Below are 21,538 nucleotides of genomic sequence, written 5' to 3'. Positions count from 1 at the left end.
TACCCCAGGGCAATTTTTTTTTTTTTTTATGAAATTAGACATTTATCAATATACAAAATTCAGAGCCAGGTTCCTTCTTGCTGTTGGTAGTTAATAGGGCCCACTATAACCTTCATATTGCTCTAAAGTGCATGTGGGTGTAGCAGGCACCTAGAGGAAACTGAGATACTAGAGTAGCATTTAAAGAAGAGGGCAGAAAAGGAGCATGGGAACAAACTGGTTGGGTGAAAATCTTGTGTACCCTCTGAAGATGAGGCTGAGGGTACACTCAAGCCCTGGACTTTCTTGTTTAAGTCATTATGTTCTGTCTGCAGAGCACGGCAGAGCTTCTCCAATCTCTGGATCTTGATCTGTAGTGCTTCCTGTTACTTGTCTCTAAGGGTTTTCTCCTCTGCCATCAATAGCAATGCTTTATTTCTGCTTTCCCATCGGGATCGGTACATGGTTGTCTCCTTCTCCAGCTTCTTAATCCTTTTTGTCATCTTTTCCATTTCTTGCTTGAAGGTTGTCAAAACCTCATTGCTCTTTGACAGGGTGTTCTGAAACTCCTCAAACTTCTCAGTGTACAAGGCATGCTGCTGCTTGAGGTGAGTCTCTTGTTGCTTCATTAGTTCACACATGCGTTGAGATTAAACAGCTTCTTTCAAAAGAAAATCCTTTTCGCGTTGGTGTTGTTCCTCCACCGCTTTTAACATTTCCTGAGCTTGCTGGAGCTTGGCGTCCACAAGCTGCTGCTGCAAGTCCTTGTGTTTAAACACTTTATCAATATGCTCTTCCCTCAGTTCATACTGCTCAATCAATTTCTTTAGCCTGTCAGCAAGCTCCACGTTTTCTTGACGTAGTTTAGCATTGCGCTCATTGTGCTGCTCCATCTGTGACTGGATGTCATTGAGTGTCACTTGGAAATGTGATGTAACCTCTTTCCGCTTCTCTTCCTCCTCACAGGCTCTCTGAACACCCTCCTCCAGAGTATGATTGTGTCGCTGCAGCTCCCTACAAAGACTTTCTAGCTTGCTGCGGGCCAGTATGGCTTTGCTGTGCTCATTGCGAAGTTGGTCCTTCTCCTGGATTAGCCGAGTCTGCTTCTTCTGCAAGTTTCTCATCTGTTTTTGAGTTGTTCTGTGCTCCTCCAGCAGCTCAGCATATTTCTTGCACAATGCAGTCAGCTTCTCATCTGGCGTGCTGAGGGTATTCAGGGTCTGCATTAATAGTGTTATCTCCTTCCCAAGTCCTTTTGTTTTCTTTTTATCCTGAACACGTTTCTGATTTTGCTCTGCTTCACTAATAGATTTGCAATCCCCTGGTACTGGTAGCTCCTCTTTCACCCCATTAACTTCTAGTAACACTGGTTCTGATTCTCCGTTCCTCTGGGATTCTGGTGGACCTCTGTTTCCTCTGGGTCTGCTGTACCCTCTTGCGCAGCATCCACACAGTAAGTGTTCAAAATATCCTCCAGCTTCCTGCTGAGCTCTTCTGACACATCACACACAGCAGGGGGAACTCACACTGCTTCTTTTTCTTCATTACAAGACAGGGCAGGGTGGCATAATACTGCGCTCTCTGTGATTTGATTGGAAGGAGTCTCATCAGTTTGGAGATGGTGGAGAAGACATTGCAGATTTACAACTCCCAGAATCCTGATCCTGATCTTTCATAATCTTCTAAACCACAAAACCTCCTCTGTTCTGCGGTTCCTCCTCCTCTTCCTCCTCCTCTTCCTCCTCCTCTTCCTCCTCCTCCTCCTCTTCCTCCTCCTCCTCCTCCTCTTCCTCCTCCTCCTCTTCCTCCTCCTCTCTTTAACCAATATATATATATATATATATATATATATATATATATATATATATATATATATTTAAACAACTTTCTAATTTACTTCTATTAGGCTTAGGAGCATAGAGCTAGCTGCTGATTGTTGGTTTACATATATACCTCTTGTCATTGTCTTACAGATGAGTTCAGCTAGCTCCCTGTAGTGAATTGCTGCTCCTTCAATAAAGGATGCTATGTGAATGAAGCAAAATTGATAATAGAAGTAAATTGGAAAGTTGATTACGATTTGTATTCTATAGCTGAATCATATTTTAGAGAATTTAATGAATGCAACAAAAGTTGCGTTATTTCACCCTCTATAGCGCAGCCATTACAAGTTTTCAAACAGCCGGCTTGTGCGTGCGATATGGTTGCAATGAGCTCCATACCGCACATAATACAAGCGCTGCTTTGACGTGCTCATGCATGCTTTCCCCATAGAAAAAAAACCTAACACCTGCGATCGTGGAAGGAAAAGCTCCATAACACAGCCCCATTGATGTCGGGGGGGGGGGGGGACTAACGTTTAATCCTAACATAAACCCCATGTCTAAATACCCCTAATCTGCCACCCCGACATCACCGACACCTACATAATGTTATAAACCCCTAATCTGCCGCTCCCAATATCGCCCCCACTATACTAAAGTTATTAAACCCTATTCCCCTGCACCCCAACATCATCCACACTATAATAAATCTATTAACCCCTATTCCACTGCTCCCAGACATCTCCGCCACTAAATAAAGCTATTAACCCCTAAACCTCTGGCCTTCCACATCACTATCACTAAATAAACCTATTAACCCCCAAACCGCCAGCCCCCCACATCGCAACAACCGAAATTAAACTATATTAACCCCTAACACCCCTTAACTTTAACATAATTAAAATAGAGCTAAATTAAAGTTACAAATATTAACTGAATAATACTTTTAAAACTAAATACATACTTACCTGTGAAATAAAACCCAAGCTAGCTAAAATATAACTATTAGTATTATAGTATTTTATTTCACAGATAAGTTTGTATTTATTTTAACTAGGTAGACTAGTTAGTAAATAGTTATTAACTATTTACTAACTACCTAGCTAAAATAAATACAAACTTACCTGTGAAATAAAACCTAAGCTGCCTTAAACTAAAACCTAACATTACAAAAATAAAAAACTACCATTACAAAAAATAAAAAACACTAAAATTACAAAAAATAAAAAACCTACCTTTTACAAAAAAATTGCAAATGAAATTATCCAAAATAAGAAGGGCTTTTTGTAGGGCATTGCCCTAAAGATAACAGCTCTTTTCCTACAAAAGAAAAACAAACACCCCCTAACAGTATTACAAACCCCCACCCCCCAAACACACAAAATAAAAATAAAGTAGAACCTAATCTACCCATTTCTCTTAAAAGGGCATTTGTATGGACATTGTCCTTAACCCCTTAATGACCACAGCACTTTTCCATTTTCTGACCGTTTGGGACCAAGGCTATTTTTACATTTCTGCAGTGTTTGTGTTTAGCTGTAATTTTCCTCTTACTCATTTACTGTACCCACACATATTATATACCGTTTTTCTCGCCATTAAATGGACTTTCTAAAGATACCATTATTTTCATCATATCTTATAATTTACTATAAAAAAAATATAAAATATGAGGAAAAAATGGAAAAAAACACACTTTTTCTAACTTTGACCCCCAAAATCTGTTACACATCTGCAACCACCAAAAAACACTCATGCTAAATAGTTTCCAAATTTTGTCCTGAGTTTAGAAATACCCAATGTTTACATGTTCTTTGCTTTTTTTTGCAAGTTATAGGGCAATAAATACAAGAAGCACTTTGCTATTTCCAAACCACTTTTTTTCAAACTTAGCGCTAGTTACATTGGAACACTGATATCTTCCAGGAATCCCTGAATATCCCTTGACATGTATATATTTTTTTTTAGAAGACATCCCAAAGTATTGATCTAGGCCCATTTTGGTATATTTCATGCCACCATTTCACCGCCAAATGCGATCAAATAAAAAAAATTGTTCACTTTTTCACACATTTTGTTACAAACTTTAGGTTTCTCACTGAATTTATTTACAAACAGCTCGTGCAATTATGGCACAAATGGTTGTAAATGCTTCTCTGCAATCCCCTTTTTTCATAAATAGCAGACATATATGGATTTGGAGTTGCTTTTTGGTAATTAGAAGGCCGCTAAATGCCACTGCGCACCACACGTGTATTATGCCCAGCAATGAAGGGGTTAATTAGGGAGCATGTAGGGAGCTTGTAGGGTTAATTTTAGCTTTATTGTAGTGTAGTAGACAACCCTAAGTATTGATCTAGGCCCATTTTGGTATATTTCATGCCACCATTTCAACGCCAAATGCGATTAAATAAAAAAAAAAGTAAAATTTTTCACAATTTTAGGTTTCTCACTGAAATCATTTACAAACAGCTTGTGCAATTATGGCACAAATGGTTGTAAATGCTTCTCTGGGATCCCCTTTGTTGAGAAATAGCAGACATATATGGCTTTGGCGTTGCTTTTTGGTAATTAGAAGGCCGCTAAATGCCGCTGCGCATCACACGTGTATTATGGCTAGCAGTGAAGGGGTTAATTAGGTAGCATGTAGGGAGCTTGCAGGGTTAATTTTAGCTTTAGTGTAGAGATCAGCCTCCCACCTGACACATTACACCCCCTGATCCCTCCCAAACAGCTCTCTTCCCTCCCCCACCCCACAATTGTCCCCGCCATGTTAAGTACTGGCAGAAAGTCTGCCAGTACTAAAAAAAAAAGCTATCCTTGATAAAACATAAATAAAAAAAAATGCATATTTACATATGCTGCTCTGGAGGATCCCCCCTTAGCCCCCAACCTCCCTGATACCCCCCAAACAGCTCTTTACCCATCCCCCTCTAACTTATTAGTAGCCATCTTTGGTACTGGCAGCTGTCTGCCAGTACCCAGTTTATAGTAAAACATTGTTTTATTATTTTTTTAAAATAATTTTCTGTAGTGTAGCTTGCCCCCCCCCAAAAGACCAACCCACCACCCCTCGCAGATCTCTTAGATCGATATATATATATATATATATTTGGCAATCACTGCCACTTTTCCCCCATAAATGTTCTGTAGTGTAGCGGTTCCCACCCGCTTCCTACCCCCCCCCCCGCGCGCGCGCGCACCCTCGTGCACGCGCGCGCACCCGGCGTTCCCGCCCACGATCCCGCCCCCCGCCACATCATACGGCCCATCGATGGCCGCCCACCCGCCTCCCAGACTGGCTCCCACCCACCAACGAAACCGGCCATCGATGTCCAGTACAGAGAGGGCCACAGAGTGGCTCTCTCTGCATCGGATGGCCAAGGGGGGTTATTGCAGGATGCCTCGATGTTGAGGCATCACTGCAATAACCGGAAAGCAGCTGGAAGCGAGCAGGATCGCTTCCAGCTGCTTTCCAGACCAAGGACGTACGCCACACGTCCTCGGTCATTAAGTGTATTTTTTTAGAGGACGTGTGGCGTACGTCCTTGGTCGTTAAGGGGTTAAAAGGGCATTCAGCTCTTTTCCCTGCCCTTAAAAGGGCATTCAGCTCTTTTAAGAAATGCCCAACCCCTAATCTAAAAATAAAAACCCACCCCAAAACGAAAAAAAAAAAAAAAAACATTACACAAAATAACAAGCGAATTATCCAAAATAATAAAAATTATTCCTATTCTAATACCCATTTAAAAAAAAATAAAAAATAAAATAAAAAACCTAATCTATATAATAATCTACCAATAGCCCTTAGATAAAGGGACACTGAACCCAATTTTTTTCTTTCGTGATTCAGATTAAGCATGCAATTTTAAGCAACTTTCTAATTTACTCCTATTATCAATTTTTCTTCGTTCTCTTGCTATCTTTATTTGAAAAAGTAGGCATCTAAGCGGGGTTTTTTTTTGTTCAGACCTCTGGACAGCACTTTTTTATTGGTGGATGAATTTATCCACCAATCAGCAAGGACAACCCAAGTTGTGCACCAAAAATGGGCTGGCATCTCAACTTACATTCTTGCATTTCAAATAAAAATACCAAGAGAATGAAGAAAATTTGATAATAGGAGTAAATTAGAAAGTTGCTTAAAATTGCATGCTCTATCTGAAATTTGGGTTCAGTGTCCCTTTAAACTGCACTAACATTACAAACACCCACCCCCAAACCCACAAAATAATTAAAACTATCTAAAAAACCTAATCTACCCATTGCTCTGAAATGGGCATTTGTATGGGCATTGCCCTGAAAAGGGCATACAGCTCTTTTTCTGCCCTTAAAAGGGCATTCAGCTCTTTTAAGAGTGCCCACCTTAATCTAAAAAAAAAAAACACCCCAAAAAAACTTTAAAAAAAAATAACACTAACCCCTCTTTATGTAGTCACAGTTGTTGAAGTCCCGCTTAAACGATCTTCATCCAAGCGGCTCCATCTTCATCCATAGTGGGACAGGCATCTTCTTCATCCCGGCGAAGGTCTAAGCGAAGGTCGAAGGTGGAGGTCCATGGATCCTACTTGGAGGTCCTCTTCATGCAATAGTCCGCTGCACACTGAGGATTCAAATGCATTTCTATTGGCTGAAAAATTTGAATCGGCCGATAAGAATTAGGGCTGCTAAAGTCCTTTTGGCTGTTCAAATCAGCCAATAGGATTTAAGCAGCTATAAATAAATAAATAAATAAAAAAATAATTTACATATCTCAATAGATATATCTGTCTAAATATCATCACACATACAGATAAATATTTATTTACAATTAAATAGAACATATTCTTTTAAGAAAACATACTCGCAATATGAAATATTCGCATTTGCAGGTACACTTTTCAAGGAGAATACTTCATGGGCTTTGTGCAACAGATTAGGTTTTTTTTTGTTTCTATATTTGTCTTCTCCATTGACTTCTATAGGGAAATACATGAATGCGCACGCGATTTGGCTTTTTGGATTACGCGGGTTAACGCACGCACAACATGTTATTTTGCAACTTGTAATACCTGCGCAACCCCAGATGCAGGAAAACCATAATGCATGCTGTGTTTTCGCAAATGCGAAAAACAGATTTGCCACGCGACTTGTAATCTTGCCCATAATTTGTGTATAATTGACAACAATTAAACCAAATCATAACCAAGCAGTTTATCAAAAAATTAATTATTGTCTCTTTTTTTCTTCTAGAAAACAAAAACAAACAAAAAACCACATTCCCCCTACTCCCTCATCTCTCCAGTCGGTTGCTGTAACATACAAGACTCTCATTTTTTCCAAAAACCTTTATTCTCTAATGTTTAAGTCCCACTGAGGGTCAACTTGTTCTATAAGCATGTAATCTCTTAAAATATTTAGTAAAACTGTTAATTTAAGTGGGACTCTGGATTTCCTTGTTGCACTACTATTATCCCTAATGGCTGTTGACTTGGTTCCCACCACAATTAATTATAACCTATCCACTGCTATTAATCCTATGGGTGACTCCATTCCCACAACAATAATGCCCTAACACTGAATGGACGAAGCTATGTGACCCCACAATTTAAATACTTCCCTCTATATCAATGAGACGTGTGTGTGTGTGTGGATTTGCAGGTGTTGCACATGCAGAGTGAATACTGTGAGATTAGAGTCATGGATTTTCTTTGGGTGGTACTGAATAGTCAAGAGGCATGAACATATTCTGTTAAGAAAACATACTAGCAATATGAAATATTCGCATTTGCATGTACACTTTTCGAGGAGAATACGTCATGGGCTTTGTGCAACAGATTAGTTTTTTTTTCTCTATTTGTCTTCTCCATTGACTTCTATAGGGAAATACATGAATGCGCACGCGATTTGGTTTTTTGGATTACACGGGTTAACTCACGCACAACATGTTAATAGATGAAGGGGACACTTTCTCTTTTTTCTCTATAGCACAGTATGGGTGCAACTGAGCACTCTTTTAGAACCCTGGGCACTTTTTTTGACCCGTCACTGGTCTACAAAAGTCTTCCACTGATAAATCATGTTTTTGTTTTGTTTTATAGTTCCCTACCCTCACAAATACTTCCCAATAAATCTAATGCTCACATGGCATTCACAATCGATAACTTCCTATATGTGACACCCTCTCCTACTGCAAATCCTTCAGTAATGTCTTACCATCTTCCAAAACATGTGCCTCCCAATTAAAGAAAACAAAAGCTATTAGTTATACATTTACACCCATACATATGGCTTATATGTGCCTCAGAAAATGTAGTAAATAAAAATTAAAAACTGGAATGTTAACAAAGGGTTGAGGGCAATATTATAAGCTTTATATATTCCGTTCAAGCAGCTCTGTTAGGGTAAATATATGAAAGTAAAAAAGACTAATTGTAATAATTTTTTACAAAAAATGCAACAATGTTGCACCATAAGAGGAAAGAAAGCCTTACTATGTTTGTAGTAATGCGAGAACATATTTTCAAAATTCATACAAACCAAATAACTTTTTTTTTTTTTTTTTTTGTATGCAATTGCATATTCAAATATTCCCATGAAAGACACCTCGCAGGGTGCCAAAAATAATACATCCTTAAATGCAGGAACAAATAATACAAAAAAAATACATATAATCACAATGAATACCAATTCGAACCATTGGTTTGAAGAGCAAGACCATAGATCAAAGATATTCCAATTTTGCACTGTGGACAGATTTTAGATAATAAGTAAAAAAACAAAAAAGGGAGAGGAAAAAAAAATGATCGCTCTCCCTATCTCTCTCCCTCATACCCTCCGTGTCCCAACCCCCCATCGCCCAACTATCTAAATAAGAGAGACTCTCCAATTACCAATTTATAACTACCTGTAGCCGAAATCCAGTCAGCCGGAAAATCACCTAGCAATACTAGATCTGAAAAACAATCCAAACTCAAAAAGGGATACAGAATATTCTTCTGTACACCTTCAGAGTATGTCTTGATTATAGGTAACCACCCTTACAGAAACCTCCTAATTTCCCTTTCTTTCGCTTCTCTAAGATGGAAAGATTCAAAAATTATCTGCATCTGTATTTCTTTAATAAGGGTTGAAAACCCGGGAGCTTTTCTTGCTTTCCAATTTTTCAATATAAGTTGTCTAATAAGCAAAAGAATTGTGTTCAAGATCTTTCTCTGTAATACGCACTCCACATTGGTATAGTTAAGAATGAAGATGCTTTCTGGGTCAAAATAAATATTTACTTCATACAAACCATTAATCCAGAAAGCAACTTTCCTCCAAAACTGCCCAAAACATATGGAGGATATCAGCGTTAGTAGATACACAGTGTGGGCAAAAGAAACATTGACTAGGGTACATTTTGGACATTTTCAAGGGTGTACAGTAGAAATTGTTAATACGTTTCATATGACCTTTCCAGCTTATTGGAATTCGGCATTTACTTAAGGTCTTACAACTAGATTTAATTTTCTCCTGATCGAGCCTTGGAATCAAAGGCTTCCATTTTTCAATGTTTTTTTCCATAAGGGAATCACTTTGTTTGGCCAACATAATGCTATAATAATGAGATAGAGGGGGCTTTGACTCCAACAATAGCGATACCCGATCTAATATCAGACCATGCAGCAATCCCACCACCATTCCACTTTTTAGTCTTAATAAAATGCTGAACTTGTAAAAAGGCGTAGAAATTATTACTTGGTATATTAAACTGACGTCTTAAATTGTGCAAACCAAATATCTTAATTAAAGAAGTTACTAAAAGAACCAATCAAACAGCGTACACTCGCACAAACACACACGTTAAAAATAGCTTGAACCAAGGATAATGCTAATATATAGTAATAATTGCAATAATCTTCGCTAAATAGTTAAATATAGAGTCAGTGAAAGCAGTATTGCAAGTACTCAGTGGCTTTAAGGTTAAATGCGAACTAATCCCCAAAAATACAGGTAATTTAGAGCGCACACAAAAACCACTGCCTAATAGCCGAGCTAATTAAAGTTCCTTCTACAACGGGAACTAGTTTACTTTTACAATTAAAGTATAGCAGAGAGCCGATTATGGTCATAAGCACATCCCAGTAAGCATCACAATGAAAAATGAACCAATTACAGTGCAGTAAAATGTGTTACATGTGTCAAAAGACCAGTTGCCTCCTATAGACAAGAATGCTGAAGTGCATTCACTTGAATGTAGCAGTCAATACATATATTTTGCCATGTCCAATTATTAATTTGGTTAAAGTTGAAGATATTTTTTATGTAAGGTCTTTCAATATCATTATTATAATACTAAAACTATATATATATATATATATATATATATATATATATATATATATATATATATATATATATATATATATATATATATATATATATAGTTGTAGTTCACAAATAATAATTTAAGATGATTAAATATTAATGAATTAAATTAATTAAGTAGATTTGTGTAATTGACCTCTTCCCCCCCCCCATGCTCATGTGCAAAAAGCAGAACCAGATCTGGTCCCTGAAATTGACAGACTCTTTTGTGCCATGTTATACTTTCAGAATGCTGTGTTATGGCAAAACAAACCATAACTTATTCCAACCTGTGATCCATCCACTCAACTATTCTCACCACCTTCATGTACACAACACTGAGCTTTTTTTAAAAAAAAAAATAAATGCAATGTAAATACTGTGTATTCTTGAGGTTAATCAAAACAACGTTCTTATGTTTTGTTTTACAAAATTAAAGCTTGTACTGGGAACTAATATATCACAAATTAACAGTTGTACAATTCAACATAATATAACCACCATTTCTAAAAGCAAAAAATGGCAACTAATTGCTAATATTCCATTTTGCATAATACATTAAAACAACATAAAGTTTAAAATTTGCTATCACACGCATTAAAGGGCATTTTTGGGGCAACCTGTTATTCCCCATAGCAATTGTCCTTCACTATGGCAACCCCCACCACAATTTTCAGAAAGATCCTAGCTCCTCACGCAACCTTTACTCCACTATGAGAACCTCTCATATGAGAGATTGCTTACCTTTAAGAAAGTTCTCATATAGCGCATGCTTTTTAACGTCACTTTCTATTTGGTTGCTGCACCTGTTGGTCATCATAGACCCTGTGAAATTCCCCTGCCTTTGATTAGAAACATCTAAGTGGCCTTTCTGCTTTCAGGTTCTAAGACCCAAGAGCTGTAGGAGGCCAGAAGGTCCAGGCTCAAGTGACCATCCAAGCACAGCTAGGGGCCTGACTTCTGAGGGAACCGAGGCCTGACAGTTTAACCACAAGGTGACAAACACAAACATATGCTTTATGTCAGAGACAAGCAAGGGGACATACTGACGCTGGCAAAGAGAAGGTGCCCTGCAGTATCAATTAAAGGACAAAGCCTTTAATGGTTTCCCATTACTCAAAGGCAATGCTACTTCTCATCCTTAGGTTTTCCTGCTGAGGGCCTGTGAACCTCCTCTCAGGGGGTAAAAGGACAGTGACCAATAGCAATATTGCTGTCATCGTTAATGACCTCCTCATGCCAAGTTGGAATTTTACAGATTTCTTCCATGGGCACATTATTTAATTCCAAACCTTTTAAACATATTAATATCACTTTTTGTACACAATTACATGTACTTTAATAACTTATAAATATATTTAAATAGATTTGTATTTATTATATATTTTTTTTTTAACATTAACATTGGTGTGAAGAACATTAAACAGTAAATTGCATAATAAAAACAAAAAAAACAACTTTTTTTTTAAACTAAGAAATATTTTTTATTTTTTTCTTGTAAAACTTTAACAAGTAAAGGCATAATGAAATATGGATGGCTACCTCTCTTATATGATGTGGTACAAATGGCACTTCTGAGGTCTCACAAAACAAAAACAAGAGAAGACAAATATTATCTTTTTCTCTCTACCTTATACAGCATATGTGAAAGTCAAAAAAGGGAGCATGAAAAGATATCTTAGCTAATCATGCGTGAACACATACTGAGTGGTAAAATACTTCAAGAGCTGCAGAGTTGCCCAATGCTTTAAAGGACTACTAAACTCAAAATTTATAATAAAAAGATAATGCAGAAACACAGTTTGAATTTCAAATGAGTAGTAGATATTTTTTCTGACAACTTTTAAACTTCGTTCTAGTATCCATCCCACTGCATCATGTGACAGCCATAAGCCAATCACAAAAGGCATATGTGTATATTCTTTGAATCTTTAACATACTCAGTATGAGCTGGCACATTTAGAAAGTTTAAATATAAAAAGATTGTACACATTTACGGCTAGATTTAGAGTTTTGTCGGTAACGACCCGCGTAGCTAACGCTGGCTTTTTTCTGGCCGCACCTTTTAAATAACTCTGGTATTGAGAGTCCATAGAATGTCAGCGTTAGGCTCCAAAAAAGGAGCGTAGAGCATATTTAACGCAACTGCAACTCTCGATACCAGAGTTGCTTACGGACGCTTCCAGCCTCAAAAACGTGCTCGTGCACGATTCCCCCATAGGAAACAATGGGGCTGTTTGAGCTGAAAAAAAACCTAACACCTGCAAAAAAGCCGCGTTCATCTCCTAACGCAGCCCCATTGTTTGCTATGGGGAAACACTTCCTACGTCTGCACCTAACACCCTAACATGTACCCCGAGTCTAAACACCCCTAACCTTACACTTATTAACCCCTAATCTGCCGCCCCCGCTATCGCTGACCCCTGCATATTATTATTAACCCCTAATCTGCCGCTCCGTAAACCGCCGCTACTTACATTATCCCTATGTACCCCTAATCTGCTGCCCTAACATCGCCGACCCCTATATTATATTTATTAACCCCTAATCTGCCCCCCACAACATCGCCTCCACCTGCCTACACTTATTAACCCCTAATCTGCCGACCGGACCGCACCGCTATTATTATAAAGTTATTAACCCCTAATCCGCCTCACTAACCCTATAATAAATAGTATTAACCCCTAATCTGCCCTCCCTAACATCGCCGACACCTAACTTCAATTATTAACCCCTAATCTGCCGACTGGAGCTCACTGCTATTCTAATAAATGTATTAACCCCTAAAGCTAAGTCTAACCCTAACACTTACACCCCCCTAAATTAAATATAATTTTAATCTAACGAAATTAATTAACTCTTCTTAAATAAATTATTCCTATTTAAAGCTAAATACTTACCTGTAAAATAAACCCTAATATAGCTACAATATAAATTATAATTATATTATAGCTATTTTAGGATTAATATTTATTTTACAGGTAACTTTGTATTTATTTTAACCAGGTACAATAGCTATTAAATAGTTAAGAACTATTTAATAGCTAAAATAGTTAAAATAATTACAAAATTACCTGTAAAATAAATCCTAACCTAAGTTACAATTAAACCTAACACTACACTATCAATAAATTAATTAAATAAAATACCTATAATTATCTACAATTAAACCTAACACTACACTATCAATAAATAAAATACAATTCCTACAAATAAATACAATGAAATAAACTAACTAAAGTACAAAAAATAAAAAAGAACTAAGTTACAAAAAATAAAAAAATATTTACAAACATTAGAAATATCTTACAACAATTTTAAACTAATTACACCTACTCTAAGCCCCCTAATAAAATAAAAAAGCCCCCCAAAATAAAAAAATGCCTTACCCTATTCTAAATTACTAAAGTTCAAAGCTCTTTTACCTTACCAGCCCTGAACAGGGCCCTTTGCGGGGCATGCCCCAAGAAGTTCAGCTCTTTTGCCTGTAAACAAAAACATACAATACCCCCCCCCAACATTACAACCCACCACCCACATACCCCTAATCTAACCCAAACCCCCCTTAAATAAACCTAACACTAAGCCCCTGAAGATCTTCCTACCTTATCTTCACCATACCAGGTTCACCGATCGATCCAGAAGAGCTCCTCCGATGTCCTGATCCAAGCCCAAGCGGGGGGCTGAAGAGGTCCATGATCCGGCTGAAGTCATCATCCAAGCGGGAGCTGAAGAGGTCCATGATCCGGCTGAAGTCTTCATCCAAGCGGGAGCTGAAGAGGTCCATGATCCGGATGAAGTCTTCTATCAACGGCATCTTCAATCTTCTTTCTTCGGGAGCCATCATCTTCCATCCGACGCGGAACATCCTCTTCTCCCGACGCCTACTAGCCGAATGACGGTTCCTTTAAATGACGTCATCCAAGATGGCGTCCCTCGAATTCCGATTGGCTGATAGGATTCTATCAGCCAATCGGAATTAAGGTAGGAATATTCTGATTGGCTGATGGAATCAGCCAATCAGAATCAAGTTCAATCCGATTGGCTGATCCAATTTCTATATATAGAAATACATATATATATTAATAAATATCATTATACATGTGTTCCTATGGATCTCTATGTAAAAGCACTTTCTTCACAACTCATAACTTTGCAGCCTTATAACTTTTTAATGCAATCATTTTAATCACAGTGCTTATATGATAATTACTGTACTGTGACGTATTTTTTTATGTGTTTTTTTTTTTCCCCCCAGTTTTTATTTGAGTGTAACAGTTAATCATAGCTCTAAAGTCGCTAAGGCGATGAGCGTAAATCACAATTAAATAACAGCAATGGGGAATACTTTATCACTTTGGTATAAAAGTGTTGTGGTTCAGTCTTCAATCTGAAAAAAAACTATAACAAAACTGTAGCTAGTTCTATGTGAGGGCTCTCTAATTCTTCTAGATATCCTGGATCTTCACTTCTCCATTTATATTTGTAATATTTTATGTTAACTCTTTTACAGGACAACATGAAATAATAAATGTATTACAAAAACCATTTTACAACAAACTAATATTTATTTTGAAGGGCCACAGCAATTGATCCAAGACTCTGTAAATCTATAGCCAGGCACTATCAGCTTTCTCTTTCATTCCTTATATAATGTTGACTCACACATTTGAAATGTAGCTTGACATTTTATTACACAGTTCTATGGTTAGCTACAGTGGGGAGAAGAAAATAAAAAATAAAATAAATGTACAGTATGTTAAAATCAATGTTTAAGTTTCCAAGTCAGGGACATTCTAGAATCATATATGATACTAATATACTATACTAATATATTACGGTACATTACATTATATTATACTATATTATTGTCAGTGGGATGAGGGAATTTAATTTTGGAATCCCTATGCTTTTTAAAGGGACATTAAACACATTATCTAATGATAAATCATATATATATAAAAAACTTGTCCCCTTTTCTTGTAATTCCATTCTGAAATTGTGAGTTTTTTTTAGTTCCTGTTAGAAATGGAGGTGCAAAACACTGTTATATTTCACACAGCCATTGGCTGCACACTCTAGTGACATATTTATAACTGTCCCTAATTGGCCTCAGCAGAGAAGGTAACCTAAGTAACAACATGGCAGCTCCCATTGTTTTATAGACACTAAAACTTTACACTTATTTTGTCAATAGCTGATGCAACTTTAAAATACATCTCAGTGTTATTCTCAGACTAATCTTTCTTTTTAATACATTTTATCTAGCATTTATTTAGTGCTAAGGTTGATCAGGAACTGCAACTTTGCAATTAAAGTTTGTATTTTGCTGTTTGATCTCCTAGGTTTTTTATTGGAAGAGATTTAAATGTGTCTGTGCGCATATGTGTAGTGTGTGCGCTGTTTATCATGTGTGCATGGAGCATGGCGACCCTTAGCATTTGCAGGGCCCTGGACAAGACAGATTTGTGGGGCCCCTCAGCCCAGTGCTCTTATTCCCCACGCCTGATCCAACATTCAGTGTGTCCTATATAAAGGATAACACTATATATTACACCTCCTGATAACATAAATAGTTCTTCATAAACTAAACAGAGGATGTGCATTGCAACTCATATCCTCACCCCTCACATTGCAGACCCGGCCCCTCATGATGTCACCTAGGGGGTATCACTCTGCGCTCTGCTGTTGGTGCAGATTTCAATAGGGGCCTTTCTACTCTAACTGGATGTAGTGACTGTAGACGGTTGCTGCACACACGTGTTTGACATTGACAGCACACAGCATCTCTGGGTAAAAGAACACAAAAGCAGCTGCTCTCCAGCTTCTAGACTATAGTGCCATACAGACCAATATCTCGGATTACAACTCCCACAGACCGCTGCTTTAAATTCTGAGCATGACAACTTTTTAAAATTATTACATTTTAGTAAGCACTAAACAATAGACAATAACACCTATCTGCATGCACAATTTTATAAACAATGATGCAACTTTTTTTTTTGCTCTTAGTTTGGCTAATCATTTTTTACTGCTAAGAGTATATTTTTTTTAAAAAAAGCAACTTAAAGGAATACTAACCCCAAATCTTTTCTTTTATGAGTCGGATAGCGCATGCAATTTTAAGCAACTTACTTATTTACTCATTTTATCATTTTTTTTCTTCGTTCTCTTGGTATCTTTATTTGAAAAGCAAGAATGTAGCCACCAATCAGCAAGCGTTATCAAGGGTGCTGAACCAAAAATAGGCTGGTTCCTAAGCTTTCATTCCTGCTTTTTCAAATAAAGATACCAAGAGTACAAAGAAAAAATGATAATTGTAAATTAGAAAGATGCTTAAAATTGCATGTGCTATCCGAATCATAAAAGAAAAAAATTGGATTTAGTATCCCTAAAAATTAATTTGTTCATGAAAAAAACAGTTACAAGTATGTGAAAACAGGATTTAACCATTTATTACTATTTCTAATGCAAAATAATATATATTTTTTATTATTATTTTTGTTTAGATTTACTGCTTATTTAAAGGGACTTAAAAGTCAAAGTTAAACTTTAAAGGGATGTGAAACCCATTTTTTCTTCTTTCATGGTTTAGAGATAACCTGTAATTTTAAATGGGTAATCTAATTTACTTTTTTTAAATATATTTAGTTATCATGGTATCCTTTGTTGAAAAGCATACCTAGGTAGGCTCTGGAGCTTCTGATTGGTAGCGGCACATCTATGACTCAAGTTATTGGCTCACCCATGTGCTTTGCTGTTTTTTAAACAAAGGATATAAAAAAATGAAGTAAATTTGATAATAAAAGTAAATTGATAAATTGTTTAAAATTGCATGTTCTGTCTGGATCATGAAAGATATATATATTTTTTTTTCATGTCCCTTTTAATGGTTCAATTTGAGCATTACATTTTTAGAGTCTTTGCAGTTTACTTCTTTTATCAAATTTACTTTGTTGTGTTAGTATTCTTTGTTGCAAAGCATATCTAGGTAGTCACAGAGCAGCCATGCACTTCTGGGAGTTAGATGGTGATTGGTGCGTAGGCACACATGCCTCATCTTTGACTTACCAAGCGTGTTCAGCTAGGTGCCAGTTAGGGCATTGCTGCTCTGAAGCTGATTTAACTATGTGTTTTAACATTTTATGTCCCTTTAAGATTTATAATGCTAATTAAAAAATGTATGTTACACACAAAGAATAGCATAGGCAAAACACTGAACCAAGTTAATTTAGGTAAAATGATCAATATAAATATATACAGTTTATAAAATTCCTGGTATAGTAAAATTGAACTTGACTTGATATATAAACTCTATTTTCTATGTAGTAATTGTGTTTTTTGTATTGAGCAAATCTTACAGACAGCTTAGTGTGTAGCGTGGTTGTCACGGTGAAGCTAATGAACACTTTAAAATGTTGATAGTTGATCTTTTTTTTATTATTGAGAAACTGAGTCGCTTTCTGTTTGCTAAGAACCTGTGTTAACACCAATCTGCGCGGTGAGTGCCTGAGACAAACAAAGCAGAGGAGGAAACGGCAGGGGAGTGCTATATGTAAATAGTGAGTGTGATGTCAGGTGCAGGAAAAGGGCAGTTGAAGCAGGTGACTTAAACAGGTGACTTCCTCAAGTGTGACTCAGGCCTAAAGTGTCAGTTCCACCGTGGCTTTGTTTCTGGTGTTATGTAATTAATTGACTGATAACAATGATCCAGATTATGCGAGATTAGTGTTTAGATCCTAGCTAGGAAGTGTTGAAAATCTCAGGAACTACACAAACTGACCGACAGACACTTGTTTCATTGCAGTAAAGCGAGACTTGTCTATACATGAATTGTGATCACAGTGACAAACTTCTCTGCACACTACAGTTTTTATCGCCACGTACTAAAGCTGCATGATTTTATTCCTGGAAGTAAGAAATAATGAGCCACTTTGTGTAGTTCATTTTTAAATATTTTTTTAAATATTCGTGTTGGTATTAACTAGAACTCTTCAAAGGTCGGCTTCTTACATAGTACATGGTCTAAAAATGACAGATTCAATGAAAGGCCTGATGACATAAAGAGACACTAAACACCAATAAAACGCTAGACATACTTATAAATTCAAAGCAAAGATTAGCCTTAAAATAATATGTAGATATATTTTATATTATTGCTATTAGTTGTTTAAATATTGAAAAAAATAAGTAAACTTGTAGTTTCTATTGTAATCTGTTTCCCGTAAACACAAACAAACTTGTTTTTTATCTCCTCTGCTGGTACTAAATAGGGACAGATATAAATAAGTTACGGGGTGATCGAACAGTGGCTGCATGTAATGTAGCACTGCTAGACTTGTGAGTCTGGAGACTGTACCTCCAATTCTTACATTATTTGGAAAGCCCACAATTTTCTGATATAAATTCAAGGATTAGGTTACAAATTAATAAATAAAAAAAATACTACATTTTATTTTTACTCTGCATAAGTATAGATTTCATATTCTAATCGCAAAGTATTAATACCCCTTTAGATTGATGCATTCTAAGTAAATAATAGTCTGGGAATAACATGTAGATGTATTTTTTAATGTTTCATTAGCTATTTAAATATAGACAAAATAAGTGTAAAGTTTTTTTGTGTCAATAAAACAATGGGAGCTACCATGTTGTAACTTATGTTACCTTCTCTGCTGAGTCCACTTAGAGACAATTATAATTAGGTCACTAGAGTGTGCAGCCAATCGCTTTGTGGAATATAACAGTGTCTTCCATTTCTAACAGGGACTGTAAACTCACAATTTCAGAATGGAATTACAGGAAAAGGCGATAAAATAAATAATGACAAGTATATTGCAGTTTATATATATATATATATATATATATATATATATATATATATATATATATATATATATATATACACACACACAATTTATCATTTTATATTACCATCTCATGGTGTTTAATGTCTCTCTAAAGCTTACAGGAAAGAATGGAGGGAGGTGATATGGTAGAAAATACATGAAACGGATATAAATTAGGTACGCTTCAAAGAATATATTTAGCAGTCTCCTTGTATTATCAGGGCTTTGTCGCCCCAATGTAAAACCCACTTGATCCGGGATCAGTAAACATGAAATCAGTTTGTTGAGGTGTTCAGCCAAAATCTTAGCATAAAGTTTTGCGTCCAAGTTTAGAAGGGAGATTGGCCTAAAGTTGGGACAAGTGTCTGGGGTTTTCCCAGGCTTAGGTAAAGTTATTATAGATGCCTGCAAGAATTTGTTTGGAAAGTAACCCAATTTTTCAGCTGAGTTAAAAACGTGCGTAAGAATTGGTGTCAAGCAGCCACTAAAAGTTTTGTAAAAAAGGTCTGAGTATCCATCTGGACCTGGGGTTTTGCGTGGTTTAAGAGATAGAATGGCAGCTCCAACTTCGTCTGCCGACATTGGACTTTCCAATGATGTAATATGGTCAGAGGAGAGTTTGGGTAGGGACAAATTTGACAAAAAGGATTTAATATCTTCAACCTTGGGAGTTGCATGATCTCCCAAAATTTGCAAATTGTATAGGTGAGCATAGTATTGGGCGAACTCCAAACCGATATCTTTAGGGTTAGTCACTTTGCGATTACCAGTGATCAAGTAGGGAATTCTGGCTTGGGCTGTCCTCTCGCATAGTTTCCTGGCTAGTAAATAATCAGGTTTGTTTCCTTTAAAATAGAATAGTTTCTTGTTTTCTCGCAGCCTATTCTGTACTCTTTGATTTTCTAGTACACTGAGTTGTTGTTGTACCAAAGAGATTTTTGGTAAAAGGGATGGATCTAAGGATAGCTTATGCGATTCTTTCAAAGATCTTAATTCCATATGTAGATGAGCTAAAGATGCCGAGGATTCCTTTTGAGTTTGAGCCTGGAGTTTAATAAACAGACCTCGCAAGTATGCTTTGAGTGCTCCCACAAGAGAAAATTATCGACATCTCCTTTATCGTTTAATTCAAGAAACAGTTTGATCTCTGACTCGAAGCTTTCTATCTTCCCCAGAATTGACAACAATGAGTCTATTAAGCGCCAAGAAGGTATAGGGGTTAACTCTGACACTCCAGATAAATGGATAGATACTGGGCTGTGGTCAGACCAAGTTACCTCACCAATTGATTAACCTTTTATCTTATCCAGAAGCCAAGGGTTACTAAAGAAGAAGTCGATTCTAGAATAAGAATCATGAACCGAGGAGTAATATGTGTAATCCTTACTGGTAGAGTTAAAGGAACGCCACACATCGAAGAGGTTGGCCTGAGTTAGAAGGGTAAAGAATTTTTTGGACATATCTATAGTAGCTCTGTCTATTGATTTATTGTGAGGTAGTTTTTTGTCTATCGTAGGGTCTATGACCATTTTAAAATCACCAGCAAGTAATAAAAGACCTCGCTTTACTTTTTTCTAGACGAGTTAAAAACTTCTTGAGGTGTCTAACTTGAGATGAATTTGGACCATAGTAACATGCCAAAGTATAAATATTACCCTCTAATTTACATACCAATATAATGAATCTCCCTTGTGGGTCAGCTTCTACCTGTAGTTTCTCATAGGTTATATCTCTGTGGACCAGTATGGCCATGCCTCTAGTTTTTTTTGTAAAGGAAGCTGCTTCCACTACCGGGGGATAGGGAACGAATAGGTATCGGTTCATTGGTTCGCCAGTGGGTCTCCTGCAAGAAGACAATCTTTGCTTTTAAATACTTTAGTGAGCAGAATAATAGGCTACGTTTTGTGGGGGAGTTAAGACCCCTAACATTTTGTGAAACACAGGTAATAGACATCGTGGAGGGAGAAAAAGGGAGGAGGAGGAAGGAGAGAGAAGAACCCCCCCCCCTATCCAGTCACACTCACAATCACACCCCTATTCGCCCCCTCTGAGACCAGCATGCAAACTCTTATAGCATGTTTTTTAGCCTATAATAATATATGTACCTATATGTTGTGAGTCAGTACAAACCTCGAGCCGTCAATTTATGGTACTGACCTACTTCTCTTAAATACTATGCAAAACATACAATATAAGCCTAAACACGTAGAACATCTCAACCTGAAAATTGAAGTTAGGACATCTCTTATCGTCGTAAGGAGGAAAACACAATACATGCATAAACAGTTCAAACATTTCAACTTATAAAACTTAATTTTGAGACATAAAGACATTCTTGACCAATGTCTCTGCTACGTTACCAGATATGGTCCTCTCATCCCACAGTTTTTCAAGTATCTCCCTCGAGGAGGGATGGATCAAAGTCACGCTTCTTGCGTTGAGGCATAGGATTCCAGACTGCAGCAGAAGGCCTCAGTGTGGTTTGAGAAGATTGAGTGAGAGGTGGAACTGGAATTCCAGCTAGGGGAAGGGGTTGAAATTTCCTGTTGTTACTATGCA

General features: G+C 36.9%; 1 pseudogene; it reads right to left on the bottom strand.

The window, feature by feature from the left end:
• Positions 1 to 281: 281 nt before the first annotated feature.
• Positions 282 to 20,731, bottom strand: LOC128660180 (alpha-taxilin-like; annotated as a pseudogene).
• Between the last annotated feature and the right edge of the window lie 807 nt (positions 20,732 to 21,538).

The sequence above is a fragment of the Bombina bombina genome, chromosome 1 (assembly GCF_027579735.1).
Source record: "Bombina bombina isolate aBomBom1 chromosome 1, aBomBom1.pri, whole genome shotgun sequence".
Taxonomy (NCBI): Eukaryota; Metazoa; Chordata; class Amphibia; order Anura; family Bombinatoridae; genus Bombina; species Bombina bombina.
The sequence above is the reverse complement of the archived record's forward strand: the minus strand, read 5'-3'. Positions and strand labels throughout refer to the sequence as shown.